The sequence below is a fragment of the Monodelphis domestica genome, chromosome 7 (genome assembly GCF_027887165.1).
Source record: "Monodelphis domestica isolate mMonDom1 chromosome 7, mMonDom1.pri, whole genome shotgun sequence".
Lineage (NCBI taxonomy): Eukaryota > Metazoa > Chordata > Mammalia > Didelphimorphia > Didelphidae > Monodelphis > Monodelphis domestica.
In genome coordinates, this window is record NC_077233.1 from 32,761,291 (window position 1) to 32,787,523 (window position 26,233).

Genomic DNA, 26,233 nt, shown 5'->3' on the forward strand with positions numbered 1-26,233 from the left:
CTACTGTAGGCAAAGGTGCTGTTCCTGGTCCTAGGGCTACAAAAATAAAACCAGACAAACTTTGCCCTCCGAGAGCTTGCCTTCCTTCAGCAGCAGCATCCACTCTGCACACAATCAACAAATACAAGATAATCTGAGGAGTGAGAGAGTACTCAGTGGTGACTGGCGAGGCTTCACATAGATGGGATCTGAGCTAAGCCTTGAGAGAAGCCAAGAATTCTAAGTTAGAGGTGAGGAGGGAATGAATTCCAGGCATGGGAGAAAGCCAATGCAAAGGAACAGAAGTGGGAGATGGAATTGAGTTCAGGGGAAGAGGTAGTAGATCCATTTGACTAAAATGTTTAGTTTATGAAAGGGATTACATTTTGAAAGCTTGGAAAAGTATGTGGGAGCTACTTTAGAACCAGGGCTGAGGAATCATTATTATATCTTAAAGAGAAGAGGAAGCCACTTGATGATTTTTTTTGAGCAGGTGAGTTGTCAACCATTCAGGTGACATTCTATGTTCTTTTAAAAAATATATTGATCAGGGAGAAGCTAGGTGGTTCAGTGGATAGAGAACCAGAACTAGAAATGGGAGGTTCTAGATTCAAATCTGGCCTCAGACACTTCTTAGCTTTGTGGCCTTGGGCAAGTCACTTAATTATAATTGCCTAACACGAGGTTCTTCTGCCTTGGAACCAATACTTAGTATCAATTCCAAGGCAGAAGGAAAAGGCTTTTAAAAATGTGTGCAGTCGGTATTTGGAGAGCTAGCAGGGACTTACCCCAGTGCTCCCCAGTCTCTCTTTCTCTGAGGAAAAGAGAGGAGGCAGCATGTGCCAATCGAGTCAAAGTATCACCATTAGTCCCAGACTACCACTTTCCTTCATATCCTGCCAAGCTAGTTCAGGATCCTAAACCTCCAAACCCTGGGAATGGCGGTGCCTTCCAAACCAGCCCTAGATCCATAGCCTCCTACTTCTGGTCCTACCCTCCAACCGCCACTGAAGGGAGAATTCACTGTGGAGAAGAGGTTCCACCTTTCTCAATATGACCTACAACAAATGATGGCCAACTGTCACCCTGAAACATCAGACCAGGAGCCCTGGAAATGACAGCAGCCCCTGACCACCAGTCCTGCTTCCTTCCCAGCCCTTTGAGTCACCATGCTGCAGAGAGGTGCCTTGTAACTGCTTCTGTGGCTGCTGTTATTGCTGTAAATATCATTAACGAAGATCTGTTTTACTGCTGCACCCTAAGGACTATGGGATCTTTTCATCTGACTTACAGCTGAAACCTTCTATGCGTAGCGTCCCTCCTTTGAATATGAAGTCCTGAAGACAGGTATATGGTAAGAGCTAGTAAATGTTCTTCATTCATTCATCTAGTCCTAGGCTGAGGGTGACTAGTTTATTCTATCTGTTCCCATGCCAGCAGGTGAGGACTGGGCACTGCCACAAAACCAGTGGTTACTATTTGTTCTCAAGGGGTTATGTATGATCCTGGTGTGTGGAGAAGCATCACATCTACTATTCACAACTGTCTCTCCTGATCCCATTTAAACAAATCAACCATTAATGACACCATGGATTTCATACTTTTGTTTTCATTCTAATGAGAGAGAGACAGAGACAGAGAGAGAGACAGAGAGAGACAGAGAGATAGAGAGAGAGACAGAGAGAGAGAGAGACAGAGAGAGACAGAGACAGAGAGAGACAGAGAGACAGAGAGAGAGAGACAGAGAGAGAGACAGAGACAGAGAGACAGAGACAGAGAGAGACAGACAGAGAGACAGAGACAGACAGAGAGACAGAGAGAGAGAGACAGAGAGAGAGACAGAGACAGACAGAGACAGACAGAGAGACAGAGAGAGAGACAGAGAGAGACAGAGAGACAGAGAGAGAGACAGAGAGAGAGAGAGACAGAGACAGACAGAGACAGAGACAGACAGAGACAGAGAGACAGAGAGAGACAGAGACAGACAGACAGAGACAGAGAGAGACAGAGACAGAGAGACAGAGAGACAGAGACAGACAGAGACAGACAGAGACAGACAGAGAGACAGAGAGAGAGAGAGACAGAGACAGACAGAGAGAGACAGAGACAGCGAAGGAGAGAGACAGAGAGAGAGAGAGGGGAGAGGGAGAGAAAGAGAGAATGAGAGACAAAGGGACAGAGATAGAGAGACAGAGTCAAAGAGAAAGAGAGAGAAAAAACTTCCATATATGTGTGGGGAAAAAAAACAGAAAAAATTCATGTTGAATAATGAATCTAAGATATGTATACATTTGGAATTTGTCTTGATGTATTCTGTGTATGAGATGTTAACCTGACACTAATTTCTGTCAGAATTTTTTCTGCTTTTCCAAGCAGTTTTTGTTTCTGAGGCAGCTAGATGGTTCAGTGGATTGAGAGTGAGACTGAGAGACAGGAGATCCTGGGTTCATATTTGGTCTCAGACACTTCCCAGCTGTGTGACCCTGGGAAGGTCACTTAACCCCCATTTCCTAGCCTTTACTGCTCTTCTGCCTTGGAGCCAATACACAGTATCAATCATAAGTCAGAAGATAAGGTGTTAAAAAATATTACAATCTTACACAGTTCTCTGTATTTATCAAACGCTATGCCACTCTATTTGCATTCTTCTGTAGAATGTGTACCTAAGAGAAAAACTGTTCAGCAAAACCACGGATCCCATCAGTTGCATCTGGCAATATCTACATATTCCACACCCATTGTTCCCCACTTCCGCGAAAGAGAGGGAAGTTTATTTTCTCACTTCTTTTCTGGTTCTAAACTTGGCCATAACAATTACACAAATTACAGCTTTGATGTTTTGTTCTTTCTATTTAAATCACTGCAATCATTGTGCTCGGCACATAGTAGGCACTTAATAAAAGACTATCCTTGTTTGATTGTGTATATTATAGTATACAGTATATATATATATATATATATATATATATAGTATATAGTATAGTATATTATAGAATCATGTGTATATCATAGAATCATTAGATTAGGAAGAGACTTCCCAAAGCATCCATTGTTTCTTTTACACGTTTACCTTGGCATCCATTTATGTTTCTTCCCATATTTCTATGGCTTCTTCATATTCATCATTTTTAAAGCATCAAATGTTTCCCTCACCAACCATATGGTTTTCTGAGAATCCCTTAGAAATTCATTCAAATTCAGCACGTCCCTCTAGCACATGCTGCTCATCGGAATCTCTTTTGAAAAGTGTGAATAAAAAATCCACGTATATTTTTTCCTTTCCCTAATAAGGGACGTTGATAGTCTAACCTAAAAGATTAAAAATTCGGTCTTTATTATACAGTAAAATGTCTCATTCGGATTCTTCTCAGGCCTGAGACAAATGTGAAACTGCACTGGTGGTGAGTAGATTCTTGCATTAGAAAACAAGGGAGACCTCTGTGCAAATTCTGCTTCAGGCACTTCCTAGCCTTGTGACCAGGAACAAAGCAATTAATCTTGTTGAGTCTCAGTTTCTTCATCCATTAAATGGGAATAATAATAATAATAATAACTAGTACTTATGCCAGAGGATTTTTGTGAGCCTCACATGAGATAATGACTGCAAACTTCTCAGTAAACCTTAGAACTCAATATTAATGTTTGTGATTTTTACATGTAAATTTTAGTAAATTGTGAAACAATAAATTGAAAAGGGTACTGGGTATCAGAAATTAAATGAAAGATGCTACTAAGAATACATGTATGGCCTGAAAAGAAGGTAAGCACCTAACAACGAAAACAGGAAACATCCAATGGACATGCTAAAGACTTCCAGGAAACCTGGAACCCCAAACAAGAAAAAAGGAAGTTCGTTGATGATTTATGATAACGCATGTATAAAAAAATCTTAGAGGCAGCTTGATGATGTGATGGATGAAGCACTGGACTTGGAGTCAGGAAAACTTGAGTTCAAATCTTATCTCAGATACTCATGATCTTTGGCAAGTCAGTTTCTTTGTCTCTAAAATGGGATTAATAATAGTACCTCCTTGACAAGGTTATGGTTAGAGTTAAGTGATATCATGTCTAAAATATCCTAAAGTTTCTTTTAAATTTTTTTCCAGATTACATGTCAATGCAATTTTCAGCAATCATTTTCTGACATTTTGTGATTCATGTTGCCTCCGTTCCTTTCCCTTCTCCCCTCTCCCCAAAAGAGCAGATAAAATTATTTGGGTTGTACATGTGTTATAGATTTCCATGTTCATCATAGTCTGACAGAAGACACAAATCTCTTTTACTAGAAAAACCTCACGAAGTAAATAAAGTGAAGAATGGTCTGTTCCAATCTGCATTCAGACTATCAGCTCCATCTGTGGTGGTGGATATCTTTTTCATCATGAGTCCCTTGGAGTTGTCCTGGATCCTTGCCTTGTTGATAATAATTAAGTCATTCAGAGTTGATCATCATGCATTATTGTTGTGAGTGTATACAATATTCTCCCAGTTCTGCTCACTTTATTTACTTTGCATCAGTTCATGCAAGTCTTTGCAGGTTTTTCTGGACTCATCCTGTTCCTCGTCTCTTAGAGCATAATAGTATATTCCATTACAATCATATATCACAACTTGTTTAGCCATTCCCCAATTGATAGACAGTATCTTAAACATTGTAGTGCCTTTTAAAGCTACTATGTATACACATATATACACACGTGTGTGCATACATAAAACATGTTATTATTAGAGAGTGAAATGTGCTTCACTGGAGGGAGATCAATCAACAAGCATTATTAGGTATTTTCTATATTTCAGGCAGTGTACTAAGCCCTGAAGATACAAAGACAAGTCAAAAAGTCTCTGCCCTTAAGGAGCTTACATTCTGATGGAAGAAACATTGATCTGCTTGAGCATTCATAGGACAGATACAAAATCAATACAAGGTAGGCTTTTTTTTTTTTTTTTGAGGGAGATTGCATGCTGTAGCAGCTGAGGATGGATCAGGAAATGTTTCGTGGAGAAAAAAGACAGTCAAGTTGAGTCATGAAGGATTCTAAGAGGTGGGTGTAAAGAAGGAGAACGTTCCAGGAATGTTCCAGTAAATAGATCACAGATTACTCAAAATATCAAACAAACCAGAATTTATATATAATTTAATAACTAATGACGAAAACTGTGGCAAGGTAGAATAGAGCAGACATTAGTCATCTCAAGAAGTGTTTCTGGGGACCCACGGCACTAATGCAATGTTAAGCCTCATAAGGGGCACAGAAATGTCTTTGAAAACAACAGCAACAAGAGAAAGTGACCTTTCCATAGAGTTATAAAGTCTGAAAAGCAATCCCTGTGTCTGATTTCGTCTGAATCTCATAGCAACCTCTTGAGGAAAGTACTTAAGCTATTATTAACCCCATTTTACTGATAAGGAAACTGAGGCTCAAAGATGATACAGGACTTGTTGTCTCTGTGCTTGATGTATTTACCGTCTAGTTCTAGAGACACTCTCCCCCCCCCCCCCCAAATGTCTTTTCAAACATTTCAAATGAAATTCTCATGGCTCCCTTCTCAGTGCTGACCTGGACATCAGTTCAGGGAATCTGTTGAAAAGTACCGAATCTGGGGAGGATTGCAGAGAAGCTATACCTTTTGAAAGAAGGAGCTGCATACTTATGAGCATGAGTAGAAGATTTTCTGTCCCTTAGCGCTAATCCATGGGCAGACATGTATTGAGTCCTTTGGAGAAATGAATGTAAATTTCAGGAAATAAGGTACAGATTGCCTGACTTCTGCATATTAACCCAGAGGAAGCTTGATGAACATGGCAGTGATAATGAGGGATGGCATGGACTTCAGGGAACAATAAAACTACCTACTGGCATGAAATTGATAGCCTTAGAGCAAAGGTTCTCTCCTGGGGTCCATAATGGACAGATTTCAGCTAGCTTATGAATTTGGAAGGGAAAAATGTTGTGTTTTTACTTCAATATAATTAGTTTCATTTATAATGATCTATATTTTATTTCATACATTGAAAAAAATTATTCTACTAAAGTGCCCATTGGTTTCCCCAGTCTTTCAGAAAGATCCAGATCACATAAAAAGTTTAAGATCTCCCACTTTATAAGGTTGCTTCAGGTGTGAAAGGGTAAGTGACTTTCTTGAATCTATAGATTTAAAATGTATCAGAAGCAGGACTTGAACTCAAGCCTTTCTTACTCATTTTCCATCTATCTGTCAATGCCGCCTCTTTTACTGAATCGATAAATGTTTAATAAGTGCCAACTACATGCCAGGGATTGTGCTAAGCACTGGGAACACAAAGGCAAAAGACAATTCCTGCCCTTGTGGAGTTTAGTCTAATGGAGAAGACAACATACAAAGAAGTATATTACAAAGAGGCTATATACAAGATAAGTAGGAAAAATTAACAAAGGGATGATACTAGAATTAAGAGGGGTTAGGACAGACTTAAAGTAATTAATGTCAGTAATTATGCTTTAGAGGCAGCTGGGTGGCTTTTCAGTTGGAATGCTGGGTTTGCAGTCAGGAAGACCTGAGTTCATATTTGGGCTCAGATACTAGTTGTATGATCCTGGGCAAGTCACTTAACCTCTGTTTGCCTTAATCTAGTGGAGAAGGAAATGGCAGTTTACTTGAGTATCTGTGCCAAGGAAGCCTCATGGATAGTATTGCTGTGCTAGGATTCATATAGTCATGAAGGATCAGAAAAGACAGAAAAATCAAGCTTTAGAAAATAATTCTCAGCTACAGATTTGTATAGCTCTACCCTTCCCATTTGGTGCTCCATTAGCCCAATCATTTAAAAAAATCCACTAAATGAAAGAATAAGGATTTCTCTTGAGAGTGTATTCCTCATCTTTAGGAGCATGCAAGGGGAGAATGAATGACCACTTCCCTGAGATGTTGTGAGGTGATCACCACTTTGGGGTGGTGCTTGGATTCTGCAACCTCTGCAGTCTCTTCTAGTTCTAAGATTCCACAACTGAAATGTGGAAGTCAAAGTATACAATTGGGCATCATTGCTAATGTTCTACACCCAGCCCACCTCAGACTAAATAAACTTTGAAGTTCTCTATTCAGAATTCCTCTTCCTGTTCCTCCATTCTGTAACAGTTAAAATTTAGGGAAACTGAGGCAGGTAGAAATTAGTTTCTCTCTGCAAGGAGTATTATATTTTTATGAGGTTTATTAAAGATTAAGGATTAAAGAAAGTACAGGATAAAAAAAACATGTGTCTGGGCCTCTGGCCTAGACACCTCACCTACATTATGAAAAGAGCCACCTCTGCTCCAAAACGGAAGTCCAAAAGACCCTCAGTAGGCGGAGAACTCCTTTAAATAATCATTTGTGTTCTTGCCCAGGCGAGAATTCAGTGTGATTACAAAGCACTCTGGGGAAGTGGAGCAAAGCATTCTGGGGATTGGAGTCCTGAATTCGAGTCTATTTTTACAATTCTGAGGGTCTCCAAATGGCCTGAAATGGATTGTGAGAAGACAAATAGACCTTGATATTTATCCAATGCCCAATGGGAATGGGATGAGGCTGGAGTTTGGGCTACAGATAAGCCATCACCATACAAATACAAATTTGGTGGCCTCTGCTGACTTATGTGTTTATAAGCCCTTGATCATGGATTTGATTGGAAGCACCTTCTCCCCAATGGCTTACCCAATGTGAAATCTGGTACTTTTTCATTTAAGACTTGCTTCAAACATGCTTCTTTCACTTCAAGGCCCTATCCAGTCATAGGTCAATGCCCTTGATCTTCCTTTTAAGCAATGCCAGTGTGACAGATAATCTATGCTGAAGGTATTGATTATCAGGATTTTCATGGGATCATGTATTTCAAGATGGAAGGGACCAGGGAGGCCATTGATTTCAACCTCTTCATTTTATAGATGAGGAAACTGAGATATAAGGAGGTCAAATGACCCCTTGCCCAGGGTTGCATAGCTAGTAAATCTCTAATGTAAAATTTGAACCCAAGTCTTCCTAACCATAAGGCAAGTGTTATCTTTCTTTCCTTTCCTCCTCTCCCATCTCCTCCCCCTCCCCACCCTCTCCTTTCTCTCACTTCTACCTCTCTTTCTTTATTTTGTTCTCTTTTTCCTTTCCTTCCTTCCTTCCTTCCTTCCTTCCTTCCTTCCTTCCTTCCTTCCTTCCTTCCTTCCTTCCTTCCTTCCTTCCTTCCTTCCTTCCTTCCTTCCTTCCTTCCTTCCTTCCTTCCTTCCTTCCTTCCTTCCTTCCTTCCTCCCTCCCTTCCTTCCTTCCTCCCTCCCTTCCTTCCTTCCTCCCTCCCTTCCTTTCTTCTTTCCTTCCTTCCTTCCTTCCTTCCTTCCTTCCTTCCTTCCTTCCTTCCTTCCTTCCTTCCTTCCTTCCTTCCTTCCTTCCTTCCTTCCTTCCTCCCTCCCTTCCTTCCTTCCTCCCTCCCTTCCTTCCTTCCTCCCTCCCTTCCTTTCTTCTTTCCTTCCTTCCTTCCTTCCTTCCTTCCTTCCTTTCTTTCTGGAAAGTTCCAGGTTGAATGGCTTTCTGGGTCAGCTATACAGATCTGCAAAGCTCACAGTTAAGCAAACAGGTGATTTTTCCGAACGGAGCAGTGAGTTGAAAAGGAAGGTGCTGGAGAAAACTGAGTTAGAATTGCAGCATCAGTTGTGGGTGGGTGAGATGTGAGTGAGATTCACGGGGCACTAAGCAAGAAAACGAGCTTAGGATCTGCTACTTTGGCTGGGGGTGGTGGGGAAAAGTGACTCGGGTCAGACAAATTGTTTAAATACTTTCACTGAAGTTAGAAACATAACCATTTGAGCGCATCGCACCAAGAACCTGTTATCACAGAAAATGCCAACCCAACCTGGCAATTTCCTTTAAAAAAAAAAAGAACCCTTTACTTTCCATCTTAGAAATAATAGTATATTTGCTCCAAGTCAGAAGAGCCATAAGGGCTAGACAATAGGGGGTTGAACGACTTACCCAGAGTTGCACAGATACTAAGAGTCTGAAGACAGATTTGAAACTCAGGAAGAAGTCTTTCCAATTCCAAGCCCAGTATTCTACCCATTGCGACACTTAGCTCCCCCATTTTACAGACAAGGAAACTGAGGCAAGTTGTGATTGGCTCAGGGTCACCCAGCTAAAATATCTCAAATAGCATTTGAATTCAAGTCTTCTTGACTACTGGTCCGGTACTATATCCACTGCGCCACCTAGTGGCCACCAGTGAGATAACAGCAAAAGAGAGAGGAATTCTTCAGAGGAGGTTCTGTTCTTTGGAACTTTGCCCTGCTGGCTGAGTGAGAGACACCTCTCTCCTCTTGGGATCTGGGTTAGAGAGGCTGAGGTGAGTGGTATTTGAGGTTGAATGGGGCAGAGGTGCTAGCACAGCGGAGCTGCAGTGATGCTGGCTGGTCCTTTCCCAGAACCCACCATTTCTTGGGCTAGATCTTGGTATTTCTGGGTAGCTCTAATTAGTAGGAGTTTTTTTCCTTTACATCTAGCCTAAATTGGCCCCTTTGCCCTTTCCACCCACTGCTTCAAAGTCTGGGGAAAACAGAACCAGTCGTGTTTTTCTTCAGATGATTCAACACTGGATGACAGCTAGCATGTGACCACCCCTCCCTTCCCCCAGTCTTTTTTTCTATAGGTTAAACATTTGCAGTTCTTTCAACCAATCCTTACCTGGTATGTCTATGAGGCCCTTCACATACCTGAATGCCCTCTTCTCAAGTCTCTACAGTTTACCATAGTCTTCTCTAAATTAGGATGGCCATAACAGAACAGAGTATTGTCTCCAGATGTGGTCTGATTGGGGTAGAACGCTACTTCTCCAATTTAGTCTAAGATGGTGCTCGTTTTATTGGCTACCATGTTATAATACTAACTCCCATCCTTCTTCCAGTCCACCAAAAGCCCCACATCTTTTTTCCAGACACAGGACTATGAACCCTTTACTCTTGCATCTTGTCCTGATGAATGCTTCCATTACAAATGAGGAGTAATTTAGACAAATGGAAGACCTATTTCTATATACGGCCAAGTGCTTAAAACAGATGGCAAAACAGGTGCTAAGTAAATAAAATAAAAATAATAGCTAAGTGACTCAGTGGAGAGAGCACCAGATCTAGAGTTGGGAGGTACTGGGTTCTAATTTGACTTCAGACACTTGCTAGCTAGGTGACCCTGAGAAAATCACTTAATCCCAGTTGCCTAACTCTTGCTGCTCTTCCATCTCAGAACTGATACTTGGTATTGATTCTAAGATGGAAGCTGAAAAAAGATTGGATAGATGAAAAAACCTTTATTATATTATATTGTATATTATATCATTATATAATATATATTATTATATACTAAGCTTTGGCATAAAAACAATCTAACACTATAGCTCACTCCTCCTCCTCTCCCAACAAGGACCTCTAATAGAGGAAAATAACGCAGAGCAATTAGAAGGGAAATTGGGGTTTGTAGGAATTGGTTTGATTTGGGAATGGCTGGAAAGTGTCATGGGGGCCTGGAATCAAGGAAGAAGCTCACATAAGGGAACTCCGAATTACAGGGGCAGAGCCCAAATTCCCTTGGGAAGAGGATGCAGAAGATACCCAGGGTCCAGGCTGGGCTGATGTCAATGACTACCCTTTCAGGTCTGTATTTGCCTGGTTCTTAGTTTTCTGAAAGAAAACTTTGCCTCTCCTTGCTTGATTTAGTATTATTTTAAATTCATTTCATTGTCCTGTTATAGTTGAGCTAAAGTGCTTCCCCAAATAATTATTGGAAGATAAAATCAAGGCATAAATCCATATTGTTGGCTAAATCTTCAAATAACGTTGGGGGTGATTATCCCACTGTTTAAAGGCAATGCACATCCTTGTGGAGAGAGCCCTTGGCATAGCTTTTGGAATGTTTTGGATGGGGCAGCTGGGTAGAAATCTTGGTAGGACACTGCCATCTGCTGGCCGCTGAGGCAAAGAACAAGCCGGGCTTAGAGGGTCTTAACAGGAAACTGAAGAATTCAGACTCAAAAGTGAGGCTATTTATTCCACCTCTCTTTTACTCATGAAGACACTGAGACCTGGAGAGATTCACTGTCCTTTTCGGGGTCAAGACACCTGGATATTGGCAGAGCTGATCCCTGGTCTTGTCTTCTCTTCTAGCGCATCTTCTCTCCATAGAAAATTCAGACTCAAAATCCATTTATTAAATAAATGTGTACCGATGACAACACAATGTATGGGGGGAAAGAGGCACTTACTTAATCTAGTGAATGGGTTTCCATGAGAAATGAGTAAATGCAAATTTAATATCCAATCTTTTCCCAAGGTCATCATTAGACCATAGAATTATAGATTAAGATGGGGAGGAGCTCAATAATAATACGGTGGAATGAGCACTGGATTTGGGGTCAGAGGAGAGTGCTAAAGTGCCAAGGTCCTGGGTTCAAATTCTGACTCTGCCATTTGCTATCTTTGTGACCTTAGTCCTTTTCCCCTCCAACCCCTGTCCTATAAAATTGCAGTATTTTACTTGCTGGTCTTTAAGATCCTTTTCAGTTCCAAATCTATGAACCTTTGCCTTGGATTCAAATCCCAGCTCTTCCTTTTTGACCTCAGGCAAGTCATTTTCCCTTTCTGACCCTCAGTTTTCTCATTTGCAAAATGAGGTGTGTAAAGATTAAAATTTAGGGGAGACAGGGAGACTGAGGCAGGTAGAAATTAGTTTCTCTCTGCCAGGAGTATTATATTTTTTAGAGGTTTATTGAAGATTAAGGATTAAAGAAAATACAGGATAAGAGACACGTGTCTAGGCCATAGAGAGGCCTAGACACAACCTCACCTACATTATGAAAAAAAGCCACATCTGCCCCAAAATGGAAGTCCAAAAAGCCAAGAGAGCTCAAAAGCCTTTGAATCAGCTTAAATACCTTCTCGATCTCGGCCCAGGTGAGATTACAAGGCATTTTGGGGAAGTGGAGCAAAGGCTCATGGGGATTGTAGTCCTGTATTTGAGTCTATTTTTTACATTTCCCTGTGTGATCATTTTTGGAAAAATTAATTTTTCCCCAAAAGGATCATAAAAACATAATAAACTTAAAAGATTACAATAATGTGAGGATATAAGACTCATGGGGATTGTAGTCCTGTATTCTATTTTTTACAGGTGATTGAACCAAGCAGTTTCCAAGGTCCTTTCCAACTTTTAATCGATTTTCTTTTTTTTTTAAACCCTTACCTTCCATCTTGGAGTCAATACTGTGTATTGGTTCCAAGGCAGAAGAGTGGTGAGGACTAGGCAATGGGGGTCAAGTGACTTGCCCAGGGTCACACAACTGGGAAATGTCTGAGGCCAGATTGGAACTTAGGACCTCCTGTCTCTAGGCCTGACTCTCAATCCACTGAGTCACCCAGCTGCCCCCTTAATTGCTAAATCTTCTGAAGACTGTAGCGACTAGAGATCAAGCCAGTTTTAGAACCCGGGAAACTTGGGAGTGTTTATTGTGGACAGTATTTATTGTACTTAATGCACAAAATGCCTCTAGTCTCCTCACTTGCTCACCTAGCTCCCTATCCCTTTGACTGCTTCAGGCTTCCTCCTTTCCTCTTCACTATCCCCTTCAGCTCATTTTCCCCTCCCTCCAGTATTTCCCAGGATCCCTTCCTTTTACCCAGTGATGCACCTGTAGGGCTTTCCCATCTCTCCTCATTGTCTGCATCTTCTATCTTCTCCTCCCAGAAAAAAAAACAACGAATCAATCTACTGTCAGACATCCTTTGTTCAGCATGCAGGGGTCCATCTGCAATGCAGTCTCTCCCAGGCTTCCTTGGGTATCTGCTTAAGGAGCCCTCTGCCATCAGTAACACTTTGCTCCTGCCTGAACAGTTTTGATGTTGACAGTACAGAGAATTCTGAATACAGGGTCACTGGAAATCCATTGTTCCTGTGACCAGGTCCCCAAACTCCCACCATATGTGGCAGCTGTCCAGGATGGCTGTGGCAATAGCCTGGCCTTTGGGCATTACCTTGCCGGTCACTTTGGTGCCAATTTATCATAGTCAGACTCTTCAAGCTTTAATCCAATTCAAACCAATCCTATTCAATGCAGGAGATTAAACTGCTATACATGGTTCATTAAACACCTACTATGTGCTAGGCACTGGAGTTCCTTGGAGATTAAGTGGCTAGATGGTACAATGGCTAAAGTACTGGAGTAGAGAAGACCCAGTTTCAATACTGCCTCAAATGCTTACTAGGGATGTAAGCACCCAGATGTCATTTACTCTCTCTCAGTGATGGGCTGGAAGTGTCAACACAAGTTTGAATTTCACTTTAGAGATAAAAGGGTAATAGAGAACCCATGAATGTGTGTGTGTGTGTGTATGCACGTGAGAGAGAGAGAGAGAGAGAGAGAGAGAGAGAGAGATGAAAACTTTGGGATTTTTCAGTATTTATAAAATATAATCTAGCCCTTTCCAAGGCTAATCACATTCTAGAAATGTCTATAATGTAACTAGTCTTTAAAAATGAATAGTCCAGAATTTAGACATGGGAATTCTTATTGCTTTTAAGTAAAAATCATTTGCCCAGGTCCAATTACTCAGTGCTCTGGTCTAGTGGCTAGACCACTGATCCTGGCATCCAGAAAAGCTGGATTCAAATCCTGATCCAGATAATTAATAGCTGTGGGAACATGGACAAAAATCCCTTTGTGCCCCAGTTTCTTTTTATGCCAAACACAGATTATAATAGCACCTACCTCCTGAGATTTTCCATAGGATCATAGATTTAGAAAAGGAAGGGCACCTAAAGGCCTTCTAGTCTAATCTCCTCACTTTGTAAACAACTAGGTGGTACAATAGATAAAGTGCTAGACTTGGAATCAGGAAGACGTGAGTTCAAATTCCTGCTGTGTGACCCTGGGCAACTTGATTAACTCCTTTCTGTCTCATCTATAAAATGGGAATAATAATAGCATCTACCTTAGAGGATTGTTGAGACAATCAAATGAGATAACATGTAACCGTATGGTGCTATATAAATGTCAGCTAAGCAGATGAATGCTACATAAATGCTACATCACTAGAGAAGTGTAATCACATCAGTAGAACATGGCAGAAACACGATCTTTTGACTATAATTTACGTAACAGTAACTAGGAAGATAAGAAAATGCAGAAAAACTCTGCAGATCTTAAAGCACTCCACAAGCACCTAATTACTATCATTAATTAAAGCTATTAATCAAAGTAAAATTGGATGGGCAAAGACCATAGAATCCAATTTCTGTGATGATGGACAGTTTTCCTCTACCCTGACCACTGGGCACCCTCTCTGTCTGGTTTTCTCTCTGAAGTTTTCTCCATTTGCAGAACTGTGATGCAGAATATCCATTCGTGGGCTTTGCTTTGTCCTTTGAGGCTTTCATACTGATGTGAATGCTGCAGTGGTGCATGTCAGCGGGAGTCTCCAGCTCATCATCTCTCTTTCTGGTGGAAAATTTGGTGAATTACCTAAAACTAGCTGGCTGGCGGTCTTCTTGTGTTGACAGGTGTGGGTGCAGACTTCAATGAGATTGCTCTTCTGATTCTTGTTGATCTCATGCTTCCAATGGTCTACAGACAGTATAAGGCACAGATTCACACTCTATTGGCTTTCCATGTGATCAGCCTGGGTCAGTTGTTGCAAAGATCCAAGCGAAGCATCACAAAGAGAAAGGCAGAATTACAAAAAGGGAGAAACTGGAAATCCACCGGTTACTAAAACACCATTTTGAGAGTTATAACCATTGTTACTCTGAAGTAGCACACGCATTGTCAGTGGGATCCTGCATTCCAAGCTTTTTTTTTTTTTAATCAGTATTTGGGTATAGAGTGATTTAATCTAAAGGAACTCTCTCATGACCTTTGTTCTATGAGCCCTTTTGGAAAAGGAGAGCCAAAGAAAGTAGTAAATACTGAATTTTCCTTCCTTCCTTCCTTCCTTCTTCCTTCCTTCCTTCCTTCCTTCCTTCCTTCCTTCCTTCCTTCCTTCCTTCCTTCCTTCCTTCCTTCCTTCCTTCCTTCCTTCCTTCCTTCCTTCCTTCCTTCCTTCCTTCCTTCCTTCCTTCCTTCTTCCTTCCTTCCTTCCTTCCTTCCTTCCTTCCTTCCTTCCTTCCTTCCTTCCTTCCATCTTTCATTCTCCCTTCCTTCTTTTGAAACTGGAAGGTCAAAAACGACTTTTGAGACTTTTGTGTTCCAACTCCTATACCTGGGCCAATCAGATTTAAGAAAAGAAAGCAAGGCTATAAAAGGCTTTAATCAGTTGGCATTGTTGGGTTTTCCATTGTGTAGCTGCACACTGGGCTTGATTCCCTGCTATTTTTATAGGACCATAAGGTTCTGAGGGAATAGGCATAGAATATGCTTTTTTATAGATATTTCCTGCACTAGGTTTTTAATCAAACTTTCCCTGATTGACCTCTGGCTAAAACTATCTTCTCCTTCCTTAAATTTCCCCAGACAAAGGCCTCTAGGTCTCTCTTTTATCCTCATGACACTAGAACCTCATCTGTACACCTATTCAATTCCCATCATGCAAACTCAAGCAGAAGGGGAACTCATTGACAAGAGGCACCATTTCCTTATTATTATCTCTCCCCAGTGCCTTACACATTTTTAGGGGGCTGTGTACCTCGGATTTCATTGCTTTAAGGAACTCTAGGTATGAAAATTCCTTCTACTAAGACAACTCAGCTGTAGTGAGTTCTCTAACCCTAGAGATCCAGGTGGAGCCCCGAGAGGTTAAATGTCCATGATCACATGGATTACCTTTCCAGAAGTATTTCACATTCCTGTCCTTCACGAATGTCACTTCCCATCCAAACTGGCCCACTTGCTGCTTCCTCAGTCCTCACCAACTCTTACAAACCTTACCTTCATCCAAGGCTCATCTCAAGTGCTAGCTCTTAAGTAAACCTTTGACATACTGTAGTTGTTGAGTCATTTATACATCATCATATTATTTAATCTATGAGATCTATATAATGTAACTAATATGTAGCTAACTCTCATGTTGCCTCTTACCATTTGTTTCTCATTTGATCCTCACAGTAAGACTGTGAGGAAACCAAGGCTGAGAGGGGCTAAATGACTTGCCCAGGGACATGCAGCCAGTAAGAGGTGTACAGGGTGTTCAGGGAAGATTAGTGCCTCTTGTGTGAAGACTTGCTGAGCCCTTTTCAGGGCTGCTTGCTACTTTGCTATCCTTCTGCCACCCAACACTCATGAGTGGCTCAAAAAAGCTGTAGCATGTGCAGTGGCCACATCCCAATTGACTATTTTGGCAGATGGGCTGAATCAGGTTGAGGGTAACTGACAGGCTTCAAACCAGTCCATGAGTTAGTGGGTTATCTACTCCAAGCATATGAAGACTTTCCCCCAAAGAACGGGCAGGTGAGAACAATTTATTTCGGTGGCCATAAAGGCAGTAGAAATGGGTTCCATGGAGCACTTAGAGCTTGCTTAGACATTGAAGAAGCTGAACTTGTCCCAGATCATTGTCTCAGTCCATCCTTATAAGTCATGGAACTTTGAATTTCTAGAAAACAGCAAATTTTCTTTCAAATGTATTAGAGCTGCATCCTATTGACTGGAAAGCTATTCTTTCTTTATATTATTCAATCAAACAACAAAGATTAATTGAGCCCCTGCTATTGGGGTTTTCTTAATAGAGATACTGGAGTGATTTGCCATTTCCTTCTCTAACTCATTTTATAGAAGAGGATACTGAGGCAGACAGGATTAGGTGGCTCGCCCAGAGCTACAGAGCTAATAAATATCTGAGACTGGATTTGAACTTGGGTCTTCCTGACTTCAAACCCTATCCTCTATCCACTGGGTCACCTAACTGCCCTGTTGTGTTTTAGAATCTAGGCTTAAAAATACAAAATGACAAAACTATCCTTACTCTTCTTTTTTTAACCCTTACCTTCTGTCTTGGAACCAATATTACTTCCAAGGCAGAAGAATGGTAAGGGTTAGGTAATGGGAGTCAAGTGACTTACCCAGGGTCACACAGCTAGGAAGTATTGGAGACCAGATTTTAACCCAGGACCTCCCATCTCTGGGCCTGGCTCTCAATCCACTGAGCTACCCAACTGCCCCCAATCCTTACTCTTAAGAAGCTAACAGCTATTAACAATATCATAAAATATTAGAATTTCAAGGGATTCTAAAGATAACTTAACCCAACCTACACTTTTTATAGAACAGAAAACTGAGACTAATGGAAGATAAATAACTTGTCCAAGTTCATAAAGTTAGGAAGCAGCTGAGCCTTGACACCCAAACATCAGTCCTCAGATTCCAAATGAGGTACTTTTCACTGCTGATTGTCCCCGTGAAATGATGTAAACATAATTTACGTTAAAGCAGTAATTCAAGCTCACCTTTTGTAACTGGATAGTAGCAGGTTTGCATTGGAAATGAAAATAGCAGTAGTTTCTTTTTTTTTTTTAACCCTTACCTTCCGTCTTGGAGTCAATACTGTGTATTGGCTCCAAGGCAGAAGAGTGGTAAGGGCTAGGCAATGGGGGTCAAGTGACTTGCCCAGGGTCACACAGCTGGGAAGTGGCTGAGGCCAGATTTGAACCTAGGACCTCCCATCTCTAGGCCTGGCTCTCAATCCAGTGAGCTACCCAGCTGCCCCCAATAGCAGTAGTTTCTTGAAAGTGAAGCCTTTGCCTTATTTACCTTTGTACCCCCTCAAAATACATATTCAGGATATAGAAATATGCAATTTCTGAGTGAGCCCTAATTCTCCAATTAGTAAGCCTCAATTCCAAATAATCAACTTATAAATGAACCTTTGGGACACATTTAGTTCACAAATCAGAGAGTGTTTCTACTGGACTGGATGGAACCAAAGTGGTGTAGTATTAGATATCATTGCCAATGCCAGATCAAATTGGAAGAGAATTTCTGAACTGTCATGTAAGGCAATGGGAGAAAGAGGATTCAGTGTTACATAGAAATGTTCAGAACCACAGGATCATGGAGTTAGAGTTGGAAGGCATCTTTGAAACTATCCAGTATAATTCCATCAGGGCCCCAGTCCTCTCTTTGCTTTATGTATGGTCTTTCATTGTCCGACCCCAGTTTTTGTCCCTCTCAGGGACTCTAGCAGCTCTCCTCCAACCAAAGCTCCGACCTTTGCCATCTGCCTTTTGATGGAACTCTTCTAGGCCCGACTTTTGCCTACTATGAAATGGACCTGCTGGACCACACAGGCTACATCATCACTGTAAGAGTTAAAATTTTAGGGAAAGCTGAGGCAGGTAGAAATTAGTTTCTCTCTTCAAGGAGTATGATATTTTTAGAGGTTTATTAAAGGTTGAGAATTTAAGAAAAATACAAGTAAGAAAGGCACGTGTCTAGGCCAGAGAGAGAGAGAGAGAGAGAGAGAGAGAGAGAGAGAGAGAGAGAGGCCTAGACAACCTCGCCTATATCATGAAAGACCTGTCTGCTTGCAAGCAGAAACAAGAAAGAAAAAAGAGGCCCAGAAGCCTTTCCAATCAGGTTAAATACTCCATCTCGATCTCCACCCAGGTGAGAATTCAGTGATATTGCAAAGCATTCTGGGGAAGTGGAGCAAGGACTTCTGGGGATTGAAGTCCTGGATTCAAGTCTCCATTTTTACACCACCAGCCGTGAGGTTGGACCTAAATGGAGGACCTTGAATAATCTAATCACTTGCCTCCCTCAATAGACTTCTTGAATCTCTTTGTATCTCCAAAACTTGGTCTAATGTTTGACACACAGGAGGCACTTAATTTGTGCTCATTAACTTGACTCATTCCTTAGTGGTTAGCATACGCTCATCAACTTGGATTCTCTCCAATCCAGTGATTCTGAATCTTGGACTACAGACATACAAAATCACTTCCTCATTCCTAACTACCTATTCCCTCACTCCTGTTCTCCCCATGTTCCACTCTAGAGCTACCTGACTTTTCTGGAATGTTCTTGGAATACTTACTGCAGAGTTAAACTTGATTTACCCATGAATCTTTTCTTTTCTCACATCTTCTAGCTCTCACTGAGACTTGGCTCCCTGCAGATTACAAGGTATTCTTGGCTATCCCTTTCAGTGCTAGCTGTATTTTCATGAACTTATGTCCAAATTGCTAGTGATGGTGGAGGAATCCATATACTCCTTTGTCTCCATTGCCGATTCCATTATCTCTATATTGAAATAGAGCCAACAACTCTCAGCAATGCAATGATCTGGGACAATCCTGAAAGACTTGTAATGGGGAATGCTCTCCACCTCCAAAGAAAAAAACTGTTGGAGTCATCTTTTCCATCAGCATATCTTTGGTTTTATTTTGGGGTTTTGGTTATGTAAGACTTTGCTGTTACAACAAAGACCAATATGGAAGTATGTTTTGCATGACAATAAAAAAAGAAAAGGAAAAGAAATAGAGCCAAGGTAGCTGATGGACTCCTCTTTTTCCCACTATACACACAACCTCCAAATAGCCTCTGAGTTCTCATTCATGATTCTTTGCTTCTTAAATCTTTTTTTTTCAGGAGGCTAAGACACACTAGACCTGTGATTACATCTTTTACCATCTTCATCCATGCTCAGCTTTGTATTGAACTTCCTGAGTACCCAGATTGATGTGAAATTCATTTGTTACTTGGAGTCTTGATCTTGCCCCTTTGTAATAGATATTGTCACTGAGACTCTTAGAACTCAGAATGGTACCTGTGTTCTTTTTCTATTTACCGATCTTCCTCTTCTGCAACCAGACTAGGTTATATAACTTTTACAAGGTAATTAAAATAAATAAATAAATTTTTATTTATTTATAATAAAGCAGGAAAGGGTAGAGTTGGCTGCACCCGAGCAGGTGTCTATGATGCATGAAGTAGGGCTGAGGGATGTGACAAGGGAATCACTTTAAAAGACTGATATATATTAATTTAAGGTCGCCAAGGAATTCAGCTATGTAATTCCTAAATGAAAACTCAAGTCAGCAGTCAATCTTTTATGGAGTTTAATTACAATAGGAGGAAGAAAGGAATTAGAGATAGAGAGAGAGAAAAAGGGAGAGAAGGGAATAGGGCTTAAATACCCCTTCTGTTTAGGCTGGGCCAAAAGGCCCAAGCCCTTAGATAGCTGGGGCAAAGAAAAGAGATCAGTCCCTATTACTCACGTGACCAAAATGGAGAAACAGTCTCAGAGGCCCCCACCTTCAGCTTCCTTCAGAGCAAGCTTCTCAGAGCACACTCCCACCACTCAGACAAACTCCTCAACCACCACCTCGAGTCTTCAGACCCCCCTATCCTTAAGGAAACCCATCCAAGTTCCCTCCCCTCAGTCCTCACATCTACCAATCACCTGTCCATCAATTTCCCTGTGCCAATGGAGGCTCTAGCTTAACCCAGGACCGCCCAGAAGTCTCTGGCTTTGCACATGTCTGTTGAAGGTCATATTTTCAAATAATTAAATCTTTGATCCTTTGCTACAGCCCTTTCTAAATCCTGTTAACCTGAGTAGGGTAGAGATTGAAATAATTAAATTTTGATCTAGGCTGCAGCCCTTACTCAATCCTGTTAGGACTGAATAGGGTGGAGATTGATTCCAAGTATCTCCATTGTATCAATTCTAAAATCAATCATGACTCAAAGAAATTCCTGTTCTATGCTTAAGCATAGGTCAAAGTCCTTTCCATTGTTCAGCAAAAGGTTTCTGTCCTAAAGTAATCTTAAGAAGGGAAGAGGAGGATCCTCCCATGCCAATGGGGTTCACATTCCAATAGACTATCAGTAAGAAATTTTCCAAGTACGAAATATCCCAATGGTGAAATTTCCAACATTTATAAGTCTAAGAAATGTTGAGGTTTACAGGGAATAGGCATAACTACGCTGTCACAGTAGTGAGAATTCATTCTCGGACTTCCGGGTAATCATGGCTGCAATCTAGACGCCACACGCTTCCTCTCCCCGGCACCGAACGAAATAGACTACATCAAAGGAGCATAAAATCACCTTTGGAGGAACAGAAGGACTCCCCAGTACCCCACAGAGGCAAAGGTACGTGAGGCTTGAACATTTCCACACTAAAATAAGAAGGAAAAGCTTGCACAGAAAAGTGAACTGAGCCGCCCTTCCCCCACCCCGCCTCCCCCACTAAACCAGAGTGAGCTACCTGAGCGCTCACCGGGACAGCGAGTGAGTGGGGAGCGTCTTTGTCTGGGGGGGCACTCCAGGGTCCTTGGGATCTGGGGACTGCCAGGATAAGGCGTCTCAGGGCGGTTTCACTGGAGAATCCAGCGTGGAGCTGTACTTGGGGCGGGCTGCGCTGAACATCCTGGCGGGGCTGAGCACCAGGGGCGGATCACGCGCTGATTATCTGGGCGGAGCTGAACACCTGGGCAGTGTGGCTGTGATCAGGGACCCAGCACTCTAAGAAACCTCAGAGGCTGGGAAGAACTAGTCTGAAGCAACCTAAATTCACAGAAAAACCACCCATATAACCCAGATCCCAGACCAAAAAGGAAAGGGGAATAAAACCACCAAAGGGATGGCTCACATGGCCCAAAATCAAGCCTCCAGGAAGAAAGGGAAAAAAGTGACTATTGAAAACTTTTATGGTGGAAGTACCCAAGGAAAAGAGGAGGATGAGGAGGAAATCCAAAAAAATTCAGAACATGCCTCCCAAAATGGAAACTATCAACAAGCTCTGGAAGATCTCAAACTGGAACTTATCCAAAAGATGGAAACCTGGAAAGAAAAATGGGAGAAAGAGATCAGCTGTCTGACAGATAAGAATGCTCAATTGGAAAAAGAACTCGAAGCATCCAATAGAAGGGCAGACAAGGCTGAAAAGCAAAACCAGTCCCTAATGACCAGAATTAAGCACCTCGAAGAAAGCGAGATGATAAAACAGCAAGAATCAATAAAGCAAACCCAAATAATTAATGAATTAGAAGAAAACATAAAATATCTCACTGAGAAGGTCACAGACCTGGAGAACAGAGGAAGACGAGAAAATCTCCGAATTATCGGTCTCCCAGAAAAACCAGAGGTAAACAACAAACTTGATATTATTCTACAGGAGATTATAAAAGAAAATTGCCCCCACGTTCTGGAGCAAGGGGGCAAAATAGAAATAGAAAGGATTCATAGAACACCTTCTATACTAAATCCCCAAAAGACAACGCCTAGGAATGTAATTGCCAAATTCAAGAGCTTCCAAGTAAAGGAGAAAATCCTACAAGAAGCCAAGAAGAAGAGCTTCAGATATAAGGGGGCTCCCATAAGGATCACACACGACTTAGCGGCAAACACACTAAGAGACCGCAAAGCATGGAACACGATATTTAGAAAGGCAAGAGAGCTGGGTCTCCAACCAAGAATCAACTACCCAGCAAAACTGACTATATACTTCCAGGGGAAAGTATGGGCATTCAACAAAATAGAAGATTTCCAAGCATTTGCTAAGAAAAGACCAGAGCTCTGTGGAAAGTTCGATATCCAAGCACAGAAAGCAAGAGAAACATGAAAAGGTAAATATGAAAGAAAGGGAAAAGGAGATAAATCTTATCTTTTTCTTTAAGTCAAACTCCCTTCTATAAGGACTACATTTACATCAAATTATATATATTAATATGTGGGGAAAATGTTCTGTGTAACTCTCATAAATTGTATCATCATAAGAGTAGTTAGAAGAAACATGCATAGGGAAAGATTGGGGCATTAAGAAGATTTGGGGAAAGTTGGGGCAAAGAAAGGAAAAGGGAGGGGGGAACCACGATAATACTAAGATTAACTTCAAGAAATGGGGGGGAATCAATAGAATAATCTTTCCCATATAAAGATACACATGGGAAGGGGAGGGGAAGAACTCTCATATGAGAAGGAGAGGAAGAGAGCGTGAAGTGGAATTACTTAAACCTTACTCTCAGTGAAATCAAATCTGAGAGGGAAGAACATCTAGATCCAGTGGGATCCTGAATTCTATCTTATCCATTAGGGCAAGAAAGAAAGGAAAATCAAGGAGGGGGAGGAGGGAGGGAGTACAAAAAGGGAGGGAAGGAGAGGGGGGAGGGGAAGGGAGCATAAAAAGGGAGGGGCTAGAAAGGGAAGCATCTCAAGGGAGGGGACTAGGGGGACTGACCTAAAGTAAATCACTGGTTCAAAAGAAGAAAGCTAAAGAAGAAAGGTCAGAACTAGGGGAAGATATCAAAATGCCAGCGAATCCACAAATAACAATCATAACTTTTAACGTGAATGGGATGAACTCACCCATAAAACGTAGACAAATAGCAGATTGGATTAGAACCCCAAACCCTACCATATGTTGTCTTCAAGAAACACATATGAGACGGGTTGACACTCACAAGGTTAGAATTAAAGGTTGGAGTAAGACCTTTTGGGCCTCAACCGATAGAAAGAAGGCAGGAGTTGCAATCATGATATCTGACAAAGCCAAAGTACAAATAGACCTGATCAAAAGGGATAGGGAAGGTAAATATATTCTGCTAAAAGGAAGTATAGACAATGAGGAAATATCACTAATCAACATGTATGCACCAAATGGTATAGCATCCAAATTTTTAATAGAGAAACTAGGAGAATTGAAGGAGGAAATAGACAGTAAAACCATATTAGTGGGAGACTTGAACCAACCACTATCAAATTTAGATAAATCAAACCAAAAAATAAACAAGAAAGAGGTAAAAGAGGTGAATGAAATCTTAGAAAAATTAGAGTTAATAGACATATGGAGAAAAATAAATAGGGAGAATTCATTCTCTCCCATCTTAAAGAAATGAATGGAGACCTCCAACACTTTTGTGATTCAGTCTTGTTTAAACCTAATCTGGACTAAATGACTGTCAGTAATTTCATAGAAAGTCTGGTGATTACTCCCTGGCAAAAGGTACTATTGAGACTTTCTAGACCTAAGAATAAACAAATAAATGGGGTCCCAAAAGCCTTAGCATAATTTTAAACAATGAAGGCTTGAAGGAAACTGAGGGTTTTTTTGGACACCCTGTAGAGAAGCCTGCTGTCTTCCCAAAGGCATATGGAGTATCTAGGATATATCAGAGCATTGCCCAAGAAGTACTCAAAAACCACTGTCAAAGCCAACAACCAATCTCATTTATGTGGTTTCATAGTGGTGACAAATGATATTCCAGAAGGAAACTAGGAAGCACTGGCCAAGATTCCAAAGTCCTGAGCAAAAAATAGGGAGATGGGTGATTTTTTCATCACTATTACTAGGTTACTACTCTAGAGGCTCATCTTCCTGATTGAAAATCTGGCCTTAGATACTTATTTAAGTGTGTTACCTGTAATAGTTAAAATAGTTGAAGATATAAATTGTTGTAGATAAAAGAGTGGGTGAGTAAATTGTGACCATAGAAAATATGTTTCACTACAGTGTCTTGGTTTTAAATCAAATATAAGTTGGTCGCCAGGGAAATATTCCCAATTATGAATATACCCAAGTCAACTGGGTTTTATAGAGAATTTAATTTATAATACAATGAGGAATTAAAGGAAAGAAAGAAAGAGAGAAAAAGGGAATAAGTATGAAGGGCCTTAAGCCAACATGGCCTAGACCTGAGTCTTAAGAGAGAGAGATCAGTCAGTCAGTCTTTTATCACTCACCATAAGGTCTGTCTAAGCTAGGATTCTAGTGACACCAGTCTCCTCAGAGGAGCTCCAGCGAGACCTCCTTAGAGATTTTCCTCCAAGAGCTTCCCTTCTTCAGAGCCTCTCCCAAGAGATTCTTCCCAAGTGATCCTCATCAGAGATCCTCCAAAAGGATTCCCCTCTCAAGAGATTCTGCTTTTTCTTATATAGGAGTTTTTCTCCTATGTCACCTCCCCTAAGTCCTTACATCTACCAATCACCGTAGATGTTTTCTAAAAGACAGCCCATCTGAATTCCAGCTAAGTCGACTAATCCCCTCAGTAAGTCTGAACCAGAGAAAACAAAGCTGAGTCGACTAATCCCATCAAGAGAAAACCTGCCTGACCTTTTTAGGTACCTAGCATCCCATTGTATCAATTTTAAAAAACAGGCATGGCTCAAAGAATGACCTGCCCTATTATAAGCATGGGTCCAAGTACTTTCATTGTTTAGCAAGGAGTTTTCTCCCCTAAAGCAGTCTTAAGTACGGGTGGAATAGAGGTCCTCCCATTTCTGATCCTGGCGAGTTCTCACATCAAAATGGGGAATGTTTCCAGTAGGGAATTTGTTCCAATGGAGGATTCCTCAATGTGGAAATTTTTAACATTCACAAGTCTGAGAAATTTCAAGATTTACATACCCTGGGACAGTCTTTTAATCAGTCTGCCTCTGTTTCCTCATCTGTAATATTACCTGGAGAAGGAAATTGAAAACTACTTTAGTAGGTGTGCTAAGAAAACTCCAAATGAGGTTATTTAGAGTCATTCTTGACTGAAAAAGACTAAATAACAATGAATGAAAGTGGGGAAAGACAAAGGTAGAATAGGGGAGTAAATAGGTAACAAAGTGGCATCTGAAAATGGGATTTGGATTTTTGGATCCTAGTATATAATATTGTAATAATGACCTATGCTTTACAAAAGATGATAAAAATCATATTGGTTTGGAGCATTGTGAAACTAATAAAGTAAAATTTGAACTGAAAAGGAAGAGGAGGAAGCAAACTGCCCACATAGATCTGACAAGCCTGGTATCAGAGAAAATGTCAAGTACAATGTAGGAAGCAGAAAATCTGAAAAGACCAGTCAGTCATAGCAGATAATCACCAGGAAGAGAACCAGCAGAAAATAACAAACATGAAATCATGGTTTTAGGGATCGATACTTTTGTCATTGTTTAATTGTTTTTTCATCATGTCCAACTCTTTGTGACTCCCATTTGGGATTTTCTTGGCAAAAATATTGGAGTTATTTGCTATTTTCTTCTCTAGTTCATTTTTACGGAAGAGGAAACTGAGACAAACAAGGTTAAGTGACTTTCCTAGGGTCACATTGCCAGTAAGTGTCTGAAGCCAGATTTGAACTTAACGATACTAAATCTTCTTGACTCCAGCCTAGCACTCTATAGATTGTGCTACCTACCTGCTCCAGGTGTCTAATAGAGAGATGCACAAAATATGAGTAATGCATTCAAGTTAAATGAAGTCCATCTATTATCTTGGTCCTAAGGATATATAGATTAAAAATAAAAATCTCTGCCTTAATGGAGTTTATATTCCATTAGAATCTCTTCAAC